We start from the raw sequence: 19,151 nt of genomic DNA on the forward strand, positions 1-19,151 counted from the left end.
CCAAGTCAATCCCCTAACCTGAATCCGATTGAGCATGCATTTCACTTGATGAAGACAAAACTAAAGGGAAAATGCCCCAAGAACAAGCAGGAACTGAAGACATTTGCTGTAGAGGCCTGGCAGTGCATCACCAGGAATGAAACTCAGCGTCTGGTGATGTCCATGCGTTCCACACTTCAGGCTGTAATTGCCTGCAAAGGATTTGCAACAAAGTATTAAAAAGTGAAAGTTAGATTTAGGATTGTTTAGTTTCTCCCATTACTTTTGGCAACTTAAAAAGTGGGAGGCACATATAGAAACCGTTGTAATTCCTACACCGTTCACCTGATTTGGATGTAGTTACCCTCAAATTAAATCTGAAAGTCTGCAGTTAAAGCACATCTTGTTTGTTTCATTTCAAAGCCATTGTGGTGGTGAATAGAGGCCAAAATATGAGAATTCTGTCAATGTCCCAATATTTATGCACCTGACTGTATATAACCTGGGTCTGGGCCCCCTTAAGCCTCTGCGCCCCATAGAATTGGCATACCCTGCACCCATTTTAGGGGCTTTATTAATTTTTAGAAATCCTGTCACACACACCTCACACATGTCCAGTTGGGTTTTGTCCTGAATTTATTAAACATATATTAAAAAACCTTCATACACAAACGGTTGTCCTCCTGTACTGTATTGTGGCATTCTAAGTGTAAATGTGTCCAGTGTTGATTTCTGGGATGTAGTTAGCATCCTGACGGTCAGGATGCCAGCGCTCCGTATGCTGGCGCCGGAATCCCGACAGCAGTCAGAATCCCAGCTCCCGACCGCTGACATTCCACCGGTAAGTATTACAATTAGGCACTAGGGGGAAGGTTAGGGTTAGGCTGCAGGTGGAGGAGGGTTAGGTTTAGGTTGCGGGAAAGGAATGTTAGGTTTAGGCTGTGGAAAAGGAGTTAGGTTTAGGGTTAGGAGTAGGGTTAGAGTACTTACCTACAGGTGTCAATATTTCAAACCATTCGGGATTCCGGCTCCTGCATTTCCTGGATGCTTAGTCAATTAGTCAATACCACAAGAAAGGCTTATGTACCCCAGCTGCCATTGCCACTTGAAGTTCGATAGGGTCTAGGCCCTGTACCAGTCATCCAGCTACGGTTTTGATTGACAGCCCCCTGAGCGTTGAGCATGCTTCTATTTACTCTTTATGGCCCGTGGGTGTCTCGTCTCTACACCGCACCCCCCCCCCACACACACTTTTTTCTTTTGATTTGCGCTTTTTTCTATGTTGTGATTTTACTATTATTTGTACAGGGAATAATTTATCTTTGTATTTATTCTCCTACATTATCCGAAATGAACAGAAAAGGTGCACAGATCAGAGTAGATGGGGTTAATTGTCAAAAGGAGCAGCTAACTTAAGTAGAAACTGCAATCCACTAAAAAGCAATCAAAGAGAAAAATATGGAAATATAGCGCTGATAGACAATCATATATTTACATTTACTCAATACGCAAATACAGCTACTAAAGACAGAAACAAAGATGCAGATTTAAAAAAAAAAGATAACAACAATGTTGCAATTATAGCAATACATCAGAATAATAGCCAGCCTAACTGAATGGGTAAATGCAGGTAGCTTAACCCCAGGGTCTGTGTTTTAACTGTGTAATAAATAGCAATCTACCACATCAATTTAGGCTCGTAGATCATATAGCCGGTATTTTAAACTCTGTGATTCCACTGTATAGCGTGTAATGTTCTTCCCGCATAGACCGGAGCTCGGGCAGTATTATAGCAGGCGGATGATGAAACGGCTTGAGGGCCTCCCTGACTGCTGCAGTAGCATGGTCCATTTCCAAAGCAGACACTCCAAGTTGGGGCGCTGACTGAGGAATTGCCGCCTACTGTTATTGTATACTTAGTGCTTTGTACTCCATCGGTACCAAGGGAGATAATCTTCTTGTCGGTAATTACTGCTGACACCTAGAGCGTCACTATACAACTTGCTTTGAAAAGTGGTCACTATATTACTGCCGGAGCTCCGGTCTATGCGGTAAGAACATTACACGCTATGCAGTGGAATCACTGGGCGGAATTCAATTGATTACGCGGTCCGGATCTCCCGTCTAAAGTGACAGGAGATCGCGGGCCGCCATTCAATTGCTGCTGTTCTTCGCGCTGATCGCGCCTATAGAGGTCAGGTTTAGCTGCGTAAAGCAGCTAAACCCGACCAAAGTGCTGGGCGCGATCGCGAAAAGTGATGTTTGGGCGCCCAAACATGTCACTTTTCGCACATTTCAGCTCTCATCCCCCAGGGGCTGCGAGCTGAAATGTAGTGCTTGGCAGCTGATCGCGCCCGACAGGAGCAAGAATAGAATAGCTCCGTCGGGCGCGATAGGGGATGAAAACAATTGAATTCCGCCCACTGAGTCTAAAGTACTGGCTATATGATCTACAGAGGCTAAATTGATGTGGTTAGATTGCTATTTACTACACAGTTAAAATACAGACCCTGGTATCCTTATTCATTAGCTGGAACCTGGTTCCTTAATTGGACTTGGACCACTTGTTTAGGTGCAGTAACTTGTTCCTTGGGACCTATATCATTCTGGACATATCTCTTTAGAAATGTGGGACTTTGAAACTGTATAACCACACCAGCATAAGCTACCTGCATTTACCCATTCAGGTAGGCTGGCTATCATTTTGATGTATGTACTATAATTGCAACATTGTTATTATCTTTTTTTAATAAATATGTATCTTTTGTTTCTGTTTTTAGTATTTGTGTGTTGAATAAATGTAAATATATGATTGTCTATCAGCGCTATCTTTCCATTTTTTTCCCTATATTATGCCACATGGCTGTATCGTCGTTGCCAGTGCTCCTTAATGTCATTGCTTTTTTTTATATTGCTGTTTTATTTTACTGCTTGTTTGTGTTTCATGTTAAAATTTCAATTACAAAAAAACTCATTTAAAAAACAGCCTTCATCGACATACACACACAGGCTACCAAAAATAATATGTAAATTTAGGAGCAAGAGGCATGGATGCCAGGGCTCAGATGTTACACCTGGCAAAAGGAATTTCCACTGATTTATAACTTTATAGTAAATAAATGTGATAGATTTCCTTTCAGTGGATCTATGGGATTCTTCTAAATGCAATGTGCGTCAAAGTCATAATATTAAAATAAAACTTATTGTATACATTGTTTTAATTTTGGATATTACATGCCCATTGCTTCTTAGCAGCACCTGCTTCTGTTTATATATATGTTGAATACTGTAATGTCTGAGCTGGGTTTGGCAGAAACCAAGTTCCATATGGTAAATAAGTGCAAAATGTGACATAAGTGATAGGTTTATCAGCCTGGCTGCAGCTTTAGTACTCTAAATCTTTGCATGTGAGATGATGCTATTAGTGAAGAATGGTCTCCTATTTGTCTTATATTTATTGAGGTTTCTATGGCTATATGCATAAGCACATAATCAGTATTACTCATGCACATTATACACTCATATACACATATACTAACATTGCCTGAATGGCGTTGCCCAGGTCAAGAAATGTTACAGCATGCAGTCCCCCTCTTCATTCACACTCCAGAATACACAGCCCCCTCTTCACATTCTCCCTAATACACAGCACCCCTCTTCGCATACTCCCCAATACACAGCTCCCCTCTTCACTCACTATCCCCAATACACAGCCCCCATCTTCACTCACTCTTCCCGGTACACATCCTGAGACAGTGATGGCGATAATAATATTGCAGCAGTGCATGTGCCGTTACAATCCTTCTTAAACACACTTCATCAGAAAATCTGTTGTCTGAAAAACCCAGTGAATAGTCCATCGACAGGGTCTACCTCCGACATTGGTAGCTATTTAGTAGATAGGGAAAAACTCATGTGTTCTCTGGAGAAAATGTTTTTTTGCAGCTAATTGAGAGACCCCTAATGGTCACACTCATTTACCCCCCGAAAAAAAAATGCTGCTCCACACCTCCCAACATTTAAAGATGGGAAATCAGAACAAAAAAGCTCCACTTCTGGTCCATCCAAACCCTGCCCAGATCCAACTAAACTGCCTGCTTTTGCAAAACACTGCCCTTTTAAAGTCCATGAGTCAGGAGTGCCCAACCAAAATCAGGACAGTTGGTAGATATTTCATTACCACCAAAAGGCTATAAAAATTTACAAATTAGTCAATTTTGCCCACATCATGTACACACAATGGATGTAACAATTGTAATTTTAAAGTGTGTTTAAGAAGGATTGTAATGGCACATGCACCGCTGCAATATTATTATTGCTATCACTGTCTCAGGATGTGTACTGGGAAGAGTGAGTGAAGATGGGAGCTGTGTATTGGGGAGTATGAGTGAAGAAGGGGACTTTGTATTAGGGAGAATGTTAAGAAGGGGACTGTGTATTAGGGAGAGTGAGTGAAGAGGAGTGCCATGTATTGGGGAGAGTGAGTGAAGAGGGGTGCTATGTATGGGGTGAGTGAGTGAGGAGGGGGGCTGTGTATTGGGAAGTATGAGTGAAGAGGGGGACTGTGTATTACCGAGAATGGTCCCAGGATGCTTTACTGTTGGCATAACACAGGACTAATGGTAGTGCTCACCTTTCCTTCTCCAGACAAGCGTTTTTCCAGATGCGTTTTTCCAGATGAATCAGGACAGTTGGGAGGTATGAGTGAGTGAAATGAGAAGGCTGTGTACTGGGGATTGTGAATGAAGAGAGTGGCTCTAGTAAGGTGATAGCAGCAGACAATATAAACACTTTTATTTATTTAAACCATTGTTTCTAAAAATAAATTGCAGGTTTTTTATATATATATATATATATATATATATATATATATATTGAAATAAAGCCGGCACTCCACAGGTTATATGAAATACTGGTGCCTGGGTGCCATCTGATGGTCTAAACAGGCCAAAATGTATACATGCAATAAACAGCAGCACTCACAGGACTTGCAAAGAAGACTCCAGACTCCCAAGGTCAAGTTCTTTTTTTCAAGTTCAACGTTTCAGTCAAACGACTTTTATCAAGAACCATAGAACAATGAAAAGGTACCTATATACCAGCATACATCCCATAGTGACAAAGCGTGTGACCTGCCCAGCGACTCCCGCCGGATGAAATGATGTCATCAAAGCGGGACCCGCCTCCTCTTGATGATGCGGCCATCAGATGCATTGTTGCCATAGTGATGCTCCACAACAACGGAGCTCACTATGTGCAGGCGTCAGGCCGATCATGTGACCAGCCCTGCAACTGACCAGTAAGGTCCGTTTACTGTGTGTCAGACGGGGGTGGTAACAGAGAACATAGCACATGCAGTGAACGGTAATTAAGGAAACCAATGTAAACAGCGCTGCGAACAAAAACAGCACAATTAAATGCAATGAAATAAACAAACTACATGCTCCCCTATATGTTGAAGCGGGTACCTGGGCAGGCTATAATCATGTGTGAAAAACGAAGTGATGTTACCATAACAATAGGTGCTTATGAACAATAGTGGTGACAATAAAAATATGAAATAGTGAACATAGTACTCACAATAAAGCGGCCATAAACCTGTGCACACATTTTTACATATACATAAACTGAAAAAACTATAAACTCTGGAAACACCGGGTAAGGATGACAAAGAGATCTGAAATCCATGTACTGTGGAAAGTAATCTACTGACTAAGTAAATCTAGGTAGGTTATGCATATGCAAAACATAAGGCTCAATAAGTCTAAATGCAAAAAACAAAGAGGAGTTAGAAGTAACCGCTGAAAACATGAGTTCATCGAATGAACACCATGTTAAAAATGCTTACAATATACATTGTGGATCTCCCAATGTCAAGGATTTACTAATATGCCCCATATGACATGTCAAGGAGCAATAGTGAGTCAAAATCCATCAGGTCTTATGAAAAGAATGAATGTCCATACCACACCAGTGGTAGCTATTCAACCTGTGAAGAGAATATATAATTAATCCCTCCAACAAAAATAATAATAAAGTAAAGGAATCTATATTCGATATGAATAAAGAGAAGAAGACAGAAAAAAGAACAACCTGAGTGAAGAGACAGAAAATATACAATGGATGGAACAGATGTGAGACGACTAAGGATCTCAGTATGTTACAGCACCAGGTATTCCATGGAGGTCTCCCATCCAAGTACTAATCTGGCCTACACTGCTTAGCTTCCAAGATCTGACGGTATAAGGCGTATCCAGTGTAGTATGACTGTAACAAAAATGTATACAATCCAAATTATTAAGTCCTTGATCACTCTGAACCTACCATCTAAGATCATAGGGAAATGAGAAAAGAACAAACCATAAAAAGAAGATGAATAAACAAAGAAAAGAATGAGGAATTGGAAAAAACCAAAACAGATTGTAAGACCATCAAAGAAAGAACATGGGATAATGGGTAATAAATGCCCAGTAAGTAGTTGCAGGGTCAATAGACTCTGACAAATAATGAATGTGGTCTCATTTTCAAAAGAAACATGAGAAAGATAATTGTTCATTGAGTCCATGAGGAGATACAGTGTTCATCTTATGGATCCAAAACACCTCATGTTGTAGAAGTTTCTTTTCACGGTCACCTCCCCTTTTATTGGGTGGAATATGGTTGATGAATTTGTATACCAAACTCGATAAAGGTTGTCTTGAATTCTTAAAATGGCGGGCCACCGGCTGGTCGATTTCTTTACCTTCAAGGGCCTGTCTTATGGCAGATCTGTGTTGAGCCATTCTGGTTTTGGCTGTGCATGTAGTTTTTCCAATGTAGACCAGACTGCAAGGACATCGGATCATATATATAATGTATTTGGAGGAACATGTTAAAACATGATTTATTGGTATGCGTTTCCCTGAGTGAGGATGTGCGACATCCGGACCTGTCTCTAAAAAACTGCAAGTGGTACAACCTGTGCATCGGTAACATCCGGGTTTTTTAGCCAGAAAATGCTGTTCACTTTTGCGCGGACCATAATTAACATCATTATGGACTAGCCAATCTTTCAGGTTCCTACCCCGTTTATATCCAAGCATAATTCTGGAATTCCTCAATGGTTTAATAGAGTCATCAGTATTGATGATGGGCCAAAGGCGTTTTGGAGTGGAATTGATGAATTTACTGGCGATGTTATGTTGGTTAATGAATAACATGGTGTTCGTATTTTTCGATGTGGAAACATTAAGTACAGAAGTCTGTTTATTCCGTTCAATAGCTCTCTGTTTAGCTAAATGAAGATCTTTCTGTTTGTATCCACGTTGTATGAATTTTACAATCATGTTGTCAATTTCTTTGTCTGCAAGCTGTGGATCACTTGTGATTCTGAGTGCTCTTAGGAATTGTGAATATGGAAGACTCCTTTTGAGTGAAGTAGGGTGATGGCTTTGTGCATGCAATAAAGTATTGCTATCTGTAGGTTTGTGATAGACGGATGTACTAAATTGAGAACCTGACCACACAATGTTGATATCCAAGTAGTGCACATTGCTGGAACTTTGTTCAAATGTGAACGTGATGTGGTTATGCATGAGTTTATATGAGTCATGGCATTAATAAAATCTGTTTCAGTTCCTGACCATAGGACCATAATGTCGTCGATGTAACGGATGTAAAACACCAAAGATTTGTTGAACTCAGGATTATTCAAAAAAAGTTCCTTCTCTACAGAAAACATGTATACATTGGCCAAAGATGGAGCTACATGCGAGCCCATAGCGCAGCCTTTCTTCTGCAAGAAAAATTTGTTGTCAAATAAAAAGTAATTGTTGTTCAAAGTCTGTTTCAAAAGACATATGTAGAAATCAATGTTTGGTCCATGATAATCCTGATGTGACTTAAAAAAATATTCCATGCAATCACATCCATCTTGTTGTGGAATGCTTGTATATAACGAGTTTACGTCTATAGTACATAGAAGTAAATCATGTGGAAGATCGTTTAAATTGCGAAGTTTTTCCAATAGTGAATTAGAATCTTTTAAAAAGATGGGTTCCTTACCAATCAACGGTTGTACATAGAAATCTAAAAATTGTGATATCTTACTGTACAGGCTGTCCCTGGCTGAGATGATGGGACGACCAGGGGGGGGGCAGATAAAGACTTGTGTATTTTTGGTAATGTGTAGAGTAAAGGAGTGATGGGTTTATCAACTGTAAGAAATTGCATGGTATCTTTAGTTATAATGCCATTCAAAAGTGCTTGTGCAAGGCAGTCATCTAGTTCTTTTTTGAATTTCAACACTGGATCAGAACCTAAGGGTAAATATGTCTCCGTGTCGCCTAATTGGCGATAAATTTCATTTATGTACTGTTGTTTGTCTTGGATAACGATAGCTCCCCCTTTATCTGCAGACCGAATAATGATAGAGTCATCATTACTCAGAGAGATAAGGGCTTGGTATTCGTTTTTGGTAAGATTATGCTGTATGGAGTGCCTGCCTTTGTACTGTGTGGAAACTTCATAATCCAACAATCTAATAAAGCTTTTGATGGAAGCATTGTTAGAGGCAGGATCAAAAGATGATGTGGTTCTGAAGGGAGTAGTATCAGTAGATGGTAAAGTGATATCTGAATTACTAAAAAATTCTTTGAGTTTGAGACTTCTATTCAATCTCCACAGGTCCTTTTTCCAGTTGAAGCTATTGAAAGAACAAGTTGCAATAAAGGTTAAACCTTTCTGTAATAATTTAGATTCTGCCATGTTGAGTGTCTTACTAGATAGGTTTACCACTATGTTGTTTTCTTGTACACTTTTTTGCCTCAACCCCTGTTTCCCCCGTCTAGTGTGGGACCGTTTCCTTTTCTTGCGCGTGTTGCTACCCCTAAAGGGGGACGCTGTGTGACTGTGAGTGAAGTAGACGGAAAATCCTGGTCACTTTGTGATGAGTTTGTGCCACTAGATTCTTCGGTGTCTAAAAAGCGTCTGGGAGTTCTAAAGCGGGTTCTTTGGGGCCTAGAATTTAATTTTCTGCCAGTGGCCCAGGAGTAAACTCTCTGTTCCTGATAATCAATAGTCACTTTGGCCAGTTTCTCCTTTTTGTATTTAATCAAATTTTTATTGTAATCTTCCACCTGAATGCTTAATTTTTCAAGCCAATTGTTGGAACTGTCTGTTGAAAGACAAGCTTTATGTGCACTCTCAAAATTTTTAATTTTATCCCGAATATTGCTGAGTTCCTTGCCAGATTCTTCTATGACCAATAATATTAGATCGAGGGAACATTTATTAAGGACAGCAACCCATCTTCTACAGAAATCTACATTATTTCTGCCTATAGTCGGGATATTTTTAATCCTAAATCCTCTCGGAATTTTACGCTCCTTGTGGTAGTCAGAAAGGGTAACTCCGTGTAAATAGTAATCTAACTCCTTTTTCTTGAGTTTGAGTAATTGAACATATAATTCATCTGCAGAGGAGGCACCTGCAGTGTCCAAAAAAGTGTCTTTGAAGTAAAGATTCTCCGCTTCGGACTCACTGAAACTTAATATCTCACCTATAGGTAGTTGTATGTTAAGAAAACCACTCCCGTCAGTTGGAGTTGTGGTAGCCCCTTTGTTGATTTGAGACATAACCAATATGATGTAGAGTCAAAAGGATATTATTGACGGACAACAAAAATTAATCTTAATGAAAAAGTCAATACAATAATAGTGGTATGAATGTAGTTGCAGAAAACTGATTGTAACCATATGCAAAGTCAAATCCAAGGTGTTCCAAAGAAATAATCAACAGGTTTATAAAGCAGCTTACAAAAACAGAGTAAAACAAAGTCCATAGAACTACCCTAAACAAAGAAAAAATGTGAGGAAAAAATTAAAGATAACTTAAAAAAATATATATATTTACACGATGTTCTGATTGATAAGTAGAGTAAATGAAAAGAAGGGGTGCCATGCAATCCAAATGAATGAAAAAAAATCATAACCAATTGGAAAAATATATTGAAATAAAGCCGGCACTCCACAGGTTATATGAAATACTGGTGCCTGGGTGCCATCTGATGGTCTAAACAGGCCAAAATGTATACATGCAATAAACAGCGGCACTCACAGGACTTGCAAAGAAGACTCCAGACTCCCAAGGTCAAGTATTAGGGAGAATGTTAAGAAGGGGACTGTGTATTGGGGAGAGTGAGTGAAGAGGAGTGCCATGTATTGGGGAGAGTGAGTGAAGAGGGGTGCTATGTATGGGGTGAGTGAGTGAAGAGGGGGGCTGTGTATTGGGAAGTATGAGTGAAGAGGGGGACTGTGTATTACCGAGAATGGTCCCAGGATGCTTTACTGTTGGCATAACACAGGACTGATGGTAGTGCTCACCTTTCCTTCTCCAGACAAGCGTTTTTCCAGATGAATCAGGACAGTTGGGAGGTATGAGTGAGTGAAGTGAGAAGGCTGTGTACTGGGGATTGTGATTGAAGAGAGTGGCTCTAGTAAGGTGATAGCAGCAGACAATAAAAACCCTTTATTTATTTAAACCATTGTTTCTAAAAATAAATTGCAGGGTTTTTATATATATATATATATATATATATAATTTTTTATTATTATTATTTAAACATTTTCACGATTATTTATCTATTATAGTGGAGCTGGAGGCCCAAGACCAGTCTACCAGTCCATTGAGCATGTGCACCAGGAAATGTCAGTTTCAGCAGGTCCATATGCATCCAGACTGGCTGACAAACAGTAGGTTCCACTAAGTACCTCCCCACGATTAGACATAAGACAATTAGGACCAACATAGCCCTGCCCCTGAGCCACACAAATCCTTCCTGTTTCTACCCAGAAATGCCGCTTTTGGATGAAACTCTGCCTCTTTTGAGAGAAGGTAATCAGGACAATTGGGACGTATGCCATTGCCAGCTAGTATTGCTGGGGGCTGAATATCGCTCAGTTGCCCCAATGACATTTTATTAGTAAATTGCAGCAATACTAAATTTTCTCTCACTACGATGGTCACTAATTATATTGCTTAGTGGGGTACTGTTACAATAAGTGAGGAAATGTGACTATTATTTCACATGCTGTCTATAGAGAAATAGGAGAATATCCTATATTCAGAAAAGTCACATTTTCCATACAGAATACTTCACACCCATAATGTCCACAAAATATTTTTCAATCTGCAAGTTGAAATTGAACTTGCTCATTAGCAGAACGTCCTCATACTTGCTGCTCACGAATGTCAAGGTTCCTGGCAAAGAAGGAGTGTTCTCTGCCAGTCATTGTGCCATTGGTGGGACAACAGTGCTTTGTATTCTGGGCCTGCCAGCACAAGCGATGAATGTAGGGTACTTGTCACTTGTAATGGAAAAATGCTGCTGGCATTTGCCAGAATTCAGTGAATGCCATATATTTTCAGAGAGAAAGCCTTTAGAATGCCGGATTAGGGCTTTCCGCTTTCTTCCAGCAATCTTCAGCTGAATACTCCCCGGGCAGACTGACTGTGGCCATAGTTTTTCTCATTCATCATAGATATGTATCAACAGAGATTCAGCAAATGTTCTATTCAGTCTTCTAAATATTTTTCAGTAATTATTACTGCGCTATGTTCCCGAAGCCATGGTTCCCGACAGTATTAGAGTGCAGTGGCTTTTAACCCTTGCATAATTATATCTTTCAGCAGTGTTAAGAGACTCTTATAGCTATGTTTCTCATTTATCATTTGGAAAGTAACGGGGACAATGATCAGAAATAATCTGCTCTGTACAGGATTTATTGTCTGAGAAACTGCAAACCATTTTGTTCTCTCCAGAGAGAAGTTATGTACTGGGCAAAGCTTTTTTTTTTTTAACAATAATTTTTATTGAATTTTTGTTCTTTTTTTTCAAACAAAAAAAAGGGGTACAGAAAAAAAGAGAATGGAAAGAAAAAACATGGGGGGGATACAGGCAAATATCAGTCAAAAGAATCTTGGACAAACCTTTTATTCCTGAAAATATCAGGTGGAACGAAAGGAAAAAAAAATAGCATTTGTCCATGTAATATGCATTTAACTTTATCCATTTTAAACTGATGTGTATTTTTCTATAACTTTTGGTGAGTGGTGGCTGCATGGTTTTCTTTGTAAACATGTTTAGCATTCAGTCATTTGTTAATAAGGCTTGGGGACAAAAGAAATGGGGTGCGAGATGAGTCCAGAGATTTCGTCAATTTAGCAGATAAATTTAAAGCGCCAATGTTTAGTAATACAAAATCTGGTTTTCCTATCGTAATGTGTGCCACTACACCTCACGTGTGCCCCTACACCTCACGTCTGCCACTACACCTCACGTCTGCCACTACACCTCACGTGTGCCACTACACCTCACGTGTGCCACTACACCTCGCGTTACCCCTACACCTCACGCTTCATGTAATCTCTTCTCAAAACTTTCCTATTGACATGGTAAGTAAAAAAATATTAAAGACAGAAAATTGTGTTTACATAATACTCTTTAATCTCGAAAGGGACTTTTATGTTACCAATTATCTTGGTGTCTAAAATATACCCACCCCTAACCTCCTGTTAAGTGGTGTACCTTTTTTTATATCAGTGCTTCCACCCTATTATTGGTATGTGGTAATAGGCCTACTTGGGAAAGCCCATTGGTCACAGTAGTCTCTCCCTTAACCACTTAACTGACGATTTTTCGGGCAATACCGGTCAGAAATTGCTGGGTCCATGGGAGTTAGAGGAGATCTGTTCTGCACATGTGTGGAACAAATTTCCTTTTCAAAAAACAGCGGGGCGGTGCGATCGCACCTTGTCAGATGAAGCACAGCTGGTTGCATTTTTAGAAGGGCTGTTTAACGTGCAAGGAGGCTAGATGTATGTGGACACATCTGTACGTGGACTGGAGCCATAGGGATTATATATACACATGAACAAAGCGCACCAAATAGTACAAACAATACAATGATTTTATTTAAGTTTTTTATATCGCAGACGCAGCTCTATTCAAACAGTGTGTGGAGTCACAAGGCTTATATATGCATGTGAATGTCTTACTGGTGGACACTGCACAGCCAATACAGCAGAGTACAGCACAGCATACAGCAATGTGCACTCCCTATTAGGGGTGAGCGGGTTCGGATTTCTGAAATCCGAACCCCCCCGAGCCTCCCGATCCGAGGCCGATCCGAGTCAGGCTCGACTTTTCCCGCCTGACTCGGATCTGAAATCGAGGCAAAATGTCATCATCCCGCCTTCCGGGTCTCGCGGGTTTTGGATCCTATATAGGGTACCCGCGTCGGCGCCATTTTCTCACTCGGCTGTGGACAGTGAAGAGGGTGGGAGTTAGGGCTGGCTGGGCTGTGTAGTGTAGTGTAGTGTAGTGTTGTGCTGTGCTGCGCTGTGCTGCTGTTGTCCATAGGGGCTGTGTCCATTCCTCCAAAGTCCATAGGGGCTGGCTGTGTTGTGCTGTGCTGCTGTTGTCCATAGGGGCTGTGTCCACTCCTCCAAAGTCCATAGGGGCTGGCTGTACTGTGTTGTGCAGTCAGTTGTCCATAGGGGCTGTGTCCACTCCAAAGTCCTTTGCAGTGTCCCAGTCCTAAAGGGGTGCTGTAGTGTTGTCCAGGGGGTGCTCTGTCCATCAGGGATGCAAAAAAAATTAATATTTTTTCTGTGTTTGTGAATTGTGTGCGCAGTAACCGCACGTGCATCAACAAAGTAGCGCCAAGCATGCGCCTGTGTCATAAGTAAAGGACCGGCTGGCTTGACCGTTAAAGGGTGCTGTAACCCCCAAAGTGCACTCCAAACCAAATAAAAAAATATTTTCTGTGTTTGTGAATTGTGTGCGCAGTAGCCGCACGTGCATCGACAAAGTAGCTCCAAGCGTGCGCCTGTGTCATAGGTAAAGGGGCGGCTGGCTTGACCGTTAAAGGGTGCTGTAACCCCCAAAGTGCACTCCAAACCAAATAAAAAAATATTTTCTGTGTTTGTGAATTGTGTGCTCTGTGGCTGCATGTGCATCAACAAAGGAGCAGCGCCAAGCGTGCGCCTGTGTCCCATAAGTAAAGGGCCAGCTGGCTTGTCCGTTAAAGGGTGGTGTAACCCTCATAGTGCACTCCACAAAAAATAAAAAATTCTCCTTTTTTTTCTATCTTTGTGAATTGTATGGGCTGTAGCTGCACCTGCATCCTCAAAGCAGCAGCGACAAGCGTGCGTCTGTCTGTATCCCCCAAAGTGCACTCCAACAAAAATAAAACATTTTCTTCTGTGTTTGTGAATTGTCTGCACTGTACGTGCATCCTCAAAGCAGCAGCACCAAGCGTGCATCTGTCTGTTAAAGGGTGGTGAAACCCTCAAAGTGCGCTCCACAAAGAATAAAAAAATCTTTTTTTTTCTGTCTTTGAGAATTGTGTGCACTGTAGCTGCACGTGCATCAACAAAGGAGCAGCACCAAGCGTGCGCCTGTGTCCCATAAGTAAAGAGCTGGCTGGCTCATTTCTTAAAGGGTGGTGCAACCCAAAAAGTACACTAGTCTCCAACAAAAATAAAAAATTATTTTCTGTGTTTGTGTGCACCTTAGCCGCATGTATATATCAATATAACATAAATGGAGGACCAAACTTTCTCCGATAAAAATAAAATAGGGAAAGATCAAGAACCACTTCCTCCTAGTGCTGAAGCTGCTGCCACTAGTCATGACATAGACAATAACATGCCATCAATGTCGTCTGCCCCACGGCACCTGTATTTGGCTTGCAGGGTGCCTAAAACAGCATTTTGTAACTTTGAGCAACAGAGCTTCTGCCTAGGTCAGTACCTTTGCCCCCTCATAATATTATGACATCATAAGTGCGTGTGGGGCGCTTCCAGACCAGGTTGTATTATTGCCCTGCTATGCTTGGCTATCCAGTAATTACTTGTGGGAGGTTATTAATACAGATAGACCAGAGAATTATATCCAATAATGGGATAAGCAAGACAGGCATGAGCTACCATACATTTATTAGATTAAGATGACCAACTAATACACATATGAGACTACCATAAAAGAGATGTGGAATACATTGTAGAAGCTGCATGAAAGATCTTGTTTAAACACTAGGCTATTTTTCCTGTGGAAACTACCAAATGAGACTTGGATCTATAAATGGAATGCTAGAGACAGTAGCACAGATCCAGGACATAAAGTCTTACTGTGTGGTATACATAATTCTGTGCAGTCTACCTTTCTCAAACAGTGCATAAATTAATTCACTGGAAACAAGTCCTAAAAGTGAATTTATACTATACTTTACGAAAACCCCAGCACAGAAAGGAACGCATATACAACAACATGGAAAGTGTCATTGAAATTGTCCTTTAAAGCCGGGATCAATATGATCTATGTCCTGCAGATCAAATCCCGATGCTGCAAGCCCGGCACTAGTGAAGATCCCAACTGCGCTAAAGGTAAGTACTAACTAACCTAACCCCCCTATCTTTCCTTTAGGGGTGCCTATCCCTAACCTCCCTCCCTAGTGCATAACCCTAACCCCCACTTTCCCGCTGCCTAAACCTAAGTCTCCCGGGGGGTGCCTAAACCTAACCTTCCCCCGGGATGCCTATCCCTAACACCCCTTCCCCTAGCCTAACCCTAACCCTCTCGGGGGTGCCTAACCCTAAGTCCCCCCGGGAGCCCCTAACCTAAGCCTCCTCCCCCGCGGCTGTCCGTGCCTGGCGCCCGACTTACCATCGATCGGGATGCCTGGCGTCGGGCTCCTGGCATAGGTGAAATGACAGGCGGTGGGATTTTGACGCCTGTTATTAGACCCTTGCTGGGATTAGACAGTCGGGATGCCGACGGTCGACATTTAGACCATCAGCATTTCAAATGCATACCCTTAAAGCCACACATATAACACATATAAAGTCACACAACAAGAAAATGAGTGCATATTTCAGATTCAAGAAACAGGGAGACATGAAGAAAGATTGCTCAAAAACAAAGAAATTTCCAGAAGACTTGAAGCAGTAAGAGGAAACCACACTCACCTACGCATGCATAAATCAGTGGAGTGGAACTTTTAAGGCAATAGAAGGACATGTGTCCCAATGTTGGTGCGTAGATTCAGGAGCAAGAAGTTACATGATGAGTTCATTAAATTAGTTCACAGAACTTGACCTGCATCAAAAAGAGATAATCTGTGTGGCAGATGGATGTAGTTTCACTGCTGTAGAAATTGAGCATGGTCTACTCATGTGCTCCAATAAAAACCAGAACAATCTGGCAGTTCCAGAAAAGTATGTGCTGTATGTTTCTAACTTGGAGGCTGGATTCTTGTGAAGTGTGGAAACAAAATGTACTATCCTATACTACAAGCAGGGCCGATGCAAGGTTTCTTGGCATCCTAGGCATTTCTTCAGCCTTGCGCCACGCCCCACCCAGGGATAGCTACACAAGCCCTTATACAGTGCCCCCAGCAGTGGTTCCCTCTATGCAGTGCCCCCAGTAGTGGCCCCATATGCAGTGCTCCCAGTAGTGGTCCCCCTATGCAGTGCCCATTATATAATGCCCCCAGTGGTAGTCCCACCCCTGTGCAGTGCCCCTTATACATACATGCCTACCCTCCCGGTTTTCGCGGGAGGCTCCCGATTTTTCAGGTAACCCCCCGCACCCCCGGAAGGGTAGGCATTTCTCCCGCATTCTGCCCACTTCCTAGTGAAGTGGGCAGAATTAGGAGAATATCCGCGGCAATCGCGGGTCTCCGTGAAGGGGGCGGGGCTTAAGCTGTGATTCTGCATGAATCATAGCATTTGGTCCCACCCCCTATGTAAATTGTGCCCAATCGCGGCAATTTTACCTTGAGGGGCGGGGCTTAATGACGCGAATCGTCAAGCCCCGCCCCCGTCGCCCCCTGCTGCATCTCTTACCCGGGCTTCTCCCGGGAAGAGAATGTTAAAGGTAGGCAACCCTGCCCTTATATAGTGCCCCCAGTACTAGTCCCCCCATGTGCAGTGCCCCTTATATAGTGCCCCCAGTACTAACCCTCCAGTGCAGTGCCCCCAGTAGTGGTTCCCCCGATGTAGTGCTCCCAGTAGTAGTCCCCCCCCAACAGTGCCTCCAGTGGTCTCCCCCCCAGCTGTGCCCCTGGTAGTAATCCCCACTATTGAATCCTAATAGTCGCTAGTCGCTATTTAGTGCTGCAAGTCACTTAAGAAAGAATTGCTTTCCAGTCCAATCGTGTGGTTCCAAAGCACAAAAAGTTTATTTATGTAAAGAAAAAGTAACACGGTGAAAGATTTAACATTTAGCGTAAAAAGCAATCAATAATAGTACAAGCCGATACATACGTATGCGCACTGGTTCCAGCATACAGTCATCAATCCAGAAGCCTGTGATCATCAAAGAGGATGTCTGAACACTGGGATCGAGACACTGCTTATATACCTTACAGAGTTCAGAGTTAACAAAGGGAGTAGTTGACATATTTCCATTGGTTCTTGCTTCTGGATAATCTGGTCATTGGTAGAGTGATACGGTGTCACCAGGGGCATGGCTCAGTTCTCCAATGGTCTATTTGTGTAGCTTCCCGCCGAACAACTGGTTAAAACTAGCTACAACACTACATGCATGTTATAACATTTCTATCCAATAACTCCCTGTCATCCATAACTAGCAGACGCATTATACAACTTCTTTGCCGATAGATACGGATGTCTGCAATTAAACAGGGATTTAGTATGATACCTAAACATGACATGTCCACTATATTCTAAACCTTAGAAATTCGTTTAAGTACATATTACATCATAATTATTAGCTAAAAATACCTTTAATAACACGAGTTATTAGCTGTAATGTGTGGGAACCATCTTGCACATCTGCTTCCGCATATGTGCATCTGTGTGTTGAAATAGCAACTATATACAAATGAGCGTCCATGTGTAAGTATGTGCGTACGCATAGGAGCGTCCGTGTATAGAAGTATATATGCATTTATATGTGTGTGCGTTATGTGCTTCAGTGTATGTGTGTTGTGCAGTGGCGTAACTAGGGTATTTGGAGCCCAGGGCAAATTTGAAAATGGAGCCCCCCCCACCCCCCTAACACACTGATAAGCGCGCGCGCCGGGAAAAAATGGGCGTGGTCACTTAAAAATGGGGCGTGTCAACATGACACACCCCTTTATTTTCATGCTGAACATTCCTATCCATATGCACCTTAACCCCAGTAGTACCCCTTATACAGTACCCCCAGTATGCAGTTGTGGTCCCTCTTATGCAGGCCCATAGTAGTGCCCCTTATACAGTACCCCCTGTAGTGGCCCCCCCAAATGCAGTGCCCCACGTAGTGTTCCCCTTATGCAGTGCCCCCAGTAGCAGTCCCCACAATGCAGTGCGCCCAGTAGCAGTATCCCCTTATGCAGTGCCCTTTATATGGTGCCCCCAGTAGTAGTCCCCCCCTATGCAGTGCCCTTTATATTGTGCCCCCAGCAGTAGTCCCCCCCCCCATGCAGTTTTCCCAGTAGTGGTCCCCTTATGCAGGCACCCTGTAGTGATCCCCCCTATCCAGTGCCCCCTGTAGTGGCCCTTCCTATTATTGCCCCCAGTAGTGGTCCCCCGAGTGCAGTGCCTCTAGTAGGCCCCTTTCATAATGCCCCCAGTGGTAGTTCCCCCCCAAGTAGTAGTCCCCAGTAGAGTAGGTGCTCCCAATGTTGCCCCCAGTAGTAGCCACCCCTCCCCCAGTAGAGGTCCCCCCGGTAGTAGCCACCCCCCTCCCCCGTTGTGCAGATAGGTTACAAAAAAAAAATATATATATATCTATAAAAATATACTTACCTGAATCTCTGCTCCTGGTCCTGATCACGACGCCGCTCCCGCCCGGGCGGGCGCGCTCAGCATTAAGGGACAGACGTCATGACTTCATGACGTCATGACGTCAGTCCCATTACCCACTGCAGGAGCCGGACGGAAGTCCGGCTCTTGCAGTGGGTGCTGCAGCAGTCAATGAGAGTCTATCTGACTCTCATTGGCTGCTGTTTAACACACGCATCGCCGCCAGTGCTGGCGGCAATGCATGTGTTATGCACAGCCTGAGCCCACCTCCTGGGGGAGGGAACGGGCTCAGGCGTGCAGCACAGGACCGGCGCTGGAAGCCTAGCGCCAGTCCTGTGTAAATGTGTAGCGCTGACCGCACTCATTGCGGTCGGCGCTAC

At 42.6% G+C, this 19,151-nt stretch overlaps 1 protein-coding gene and 1 pseudogene across 1 annotated transcript in view; one reads left to right on the top strand and one right to left on the bottom strand.

Annotated features, from left to right (window-relative positions):
- The window catches only part of VWA1 (von Willebrand factor A domain containing 1), a 268,972-nt gene that overhangs the window by 15,777 nt on the left and 234,044 nt on the right, over positions 1-19,151 (top strand). The window lies entirely within an intron of this gene.
- Positions 6,137-6,254, bottom strand: LOC148474394 (5S ribosomal RNA; annotated as a pseudogene).

This window comes from Taudactylus pleione, unplaced genomic scaffold, assembly GCF_031769625.1.
Source record: "Taudactylus pleione unplaced genomic scaffold, aTauple2 ptg000845l, whole genome shotgun sequence".
NCBI lineage: Eukaryota > Metazoa > Chordata > Amphibia > Anura > Myobatrachidae > Taudactylus > Taudactylus pleione.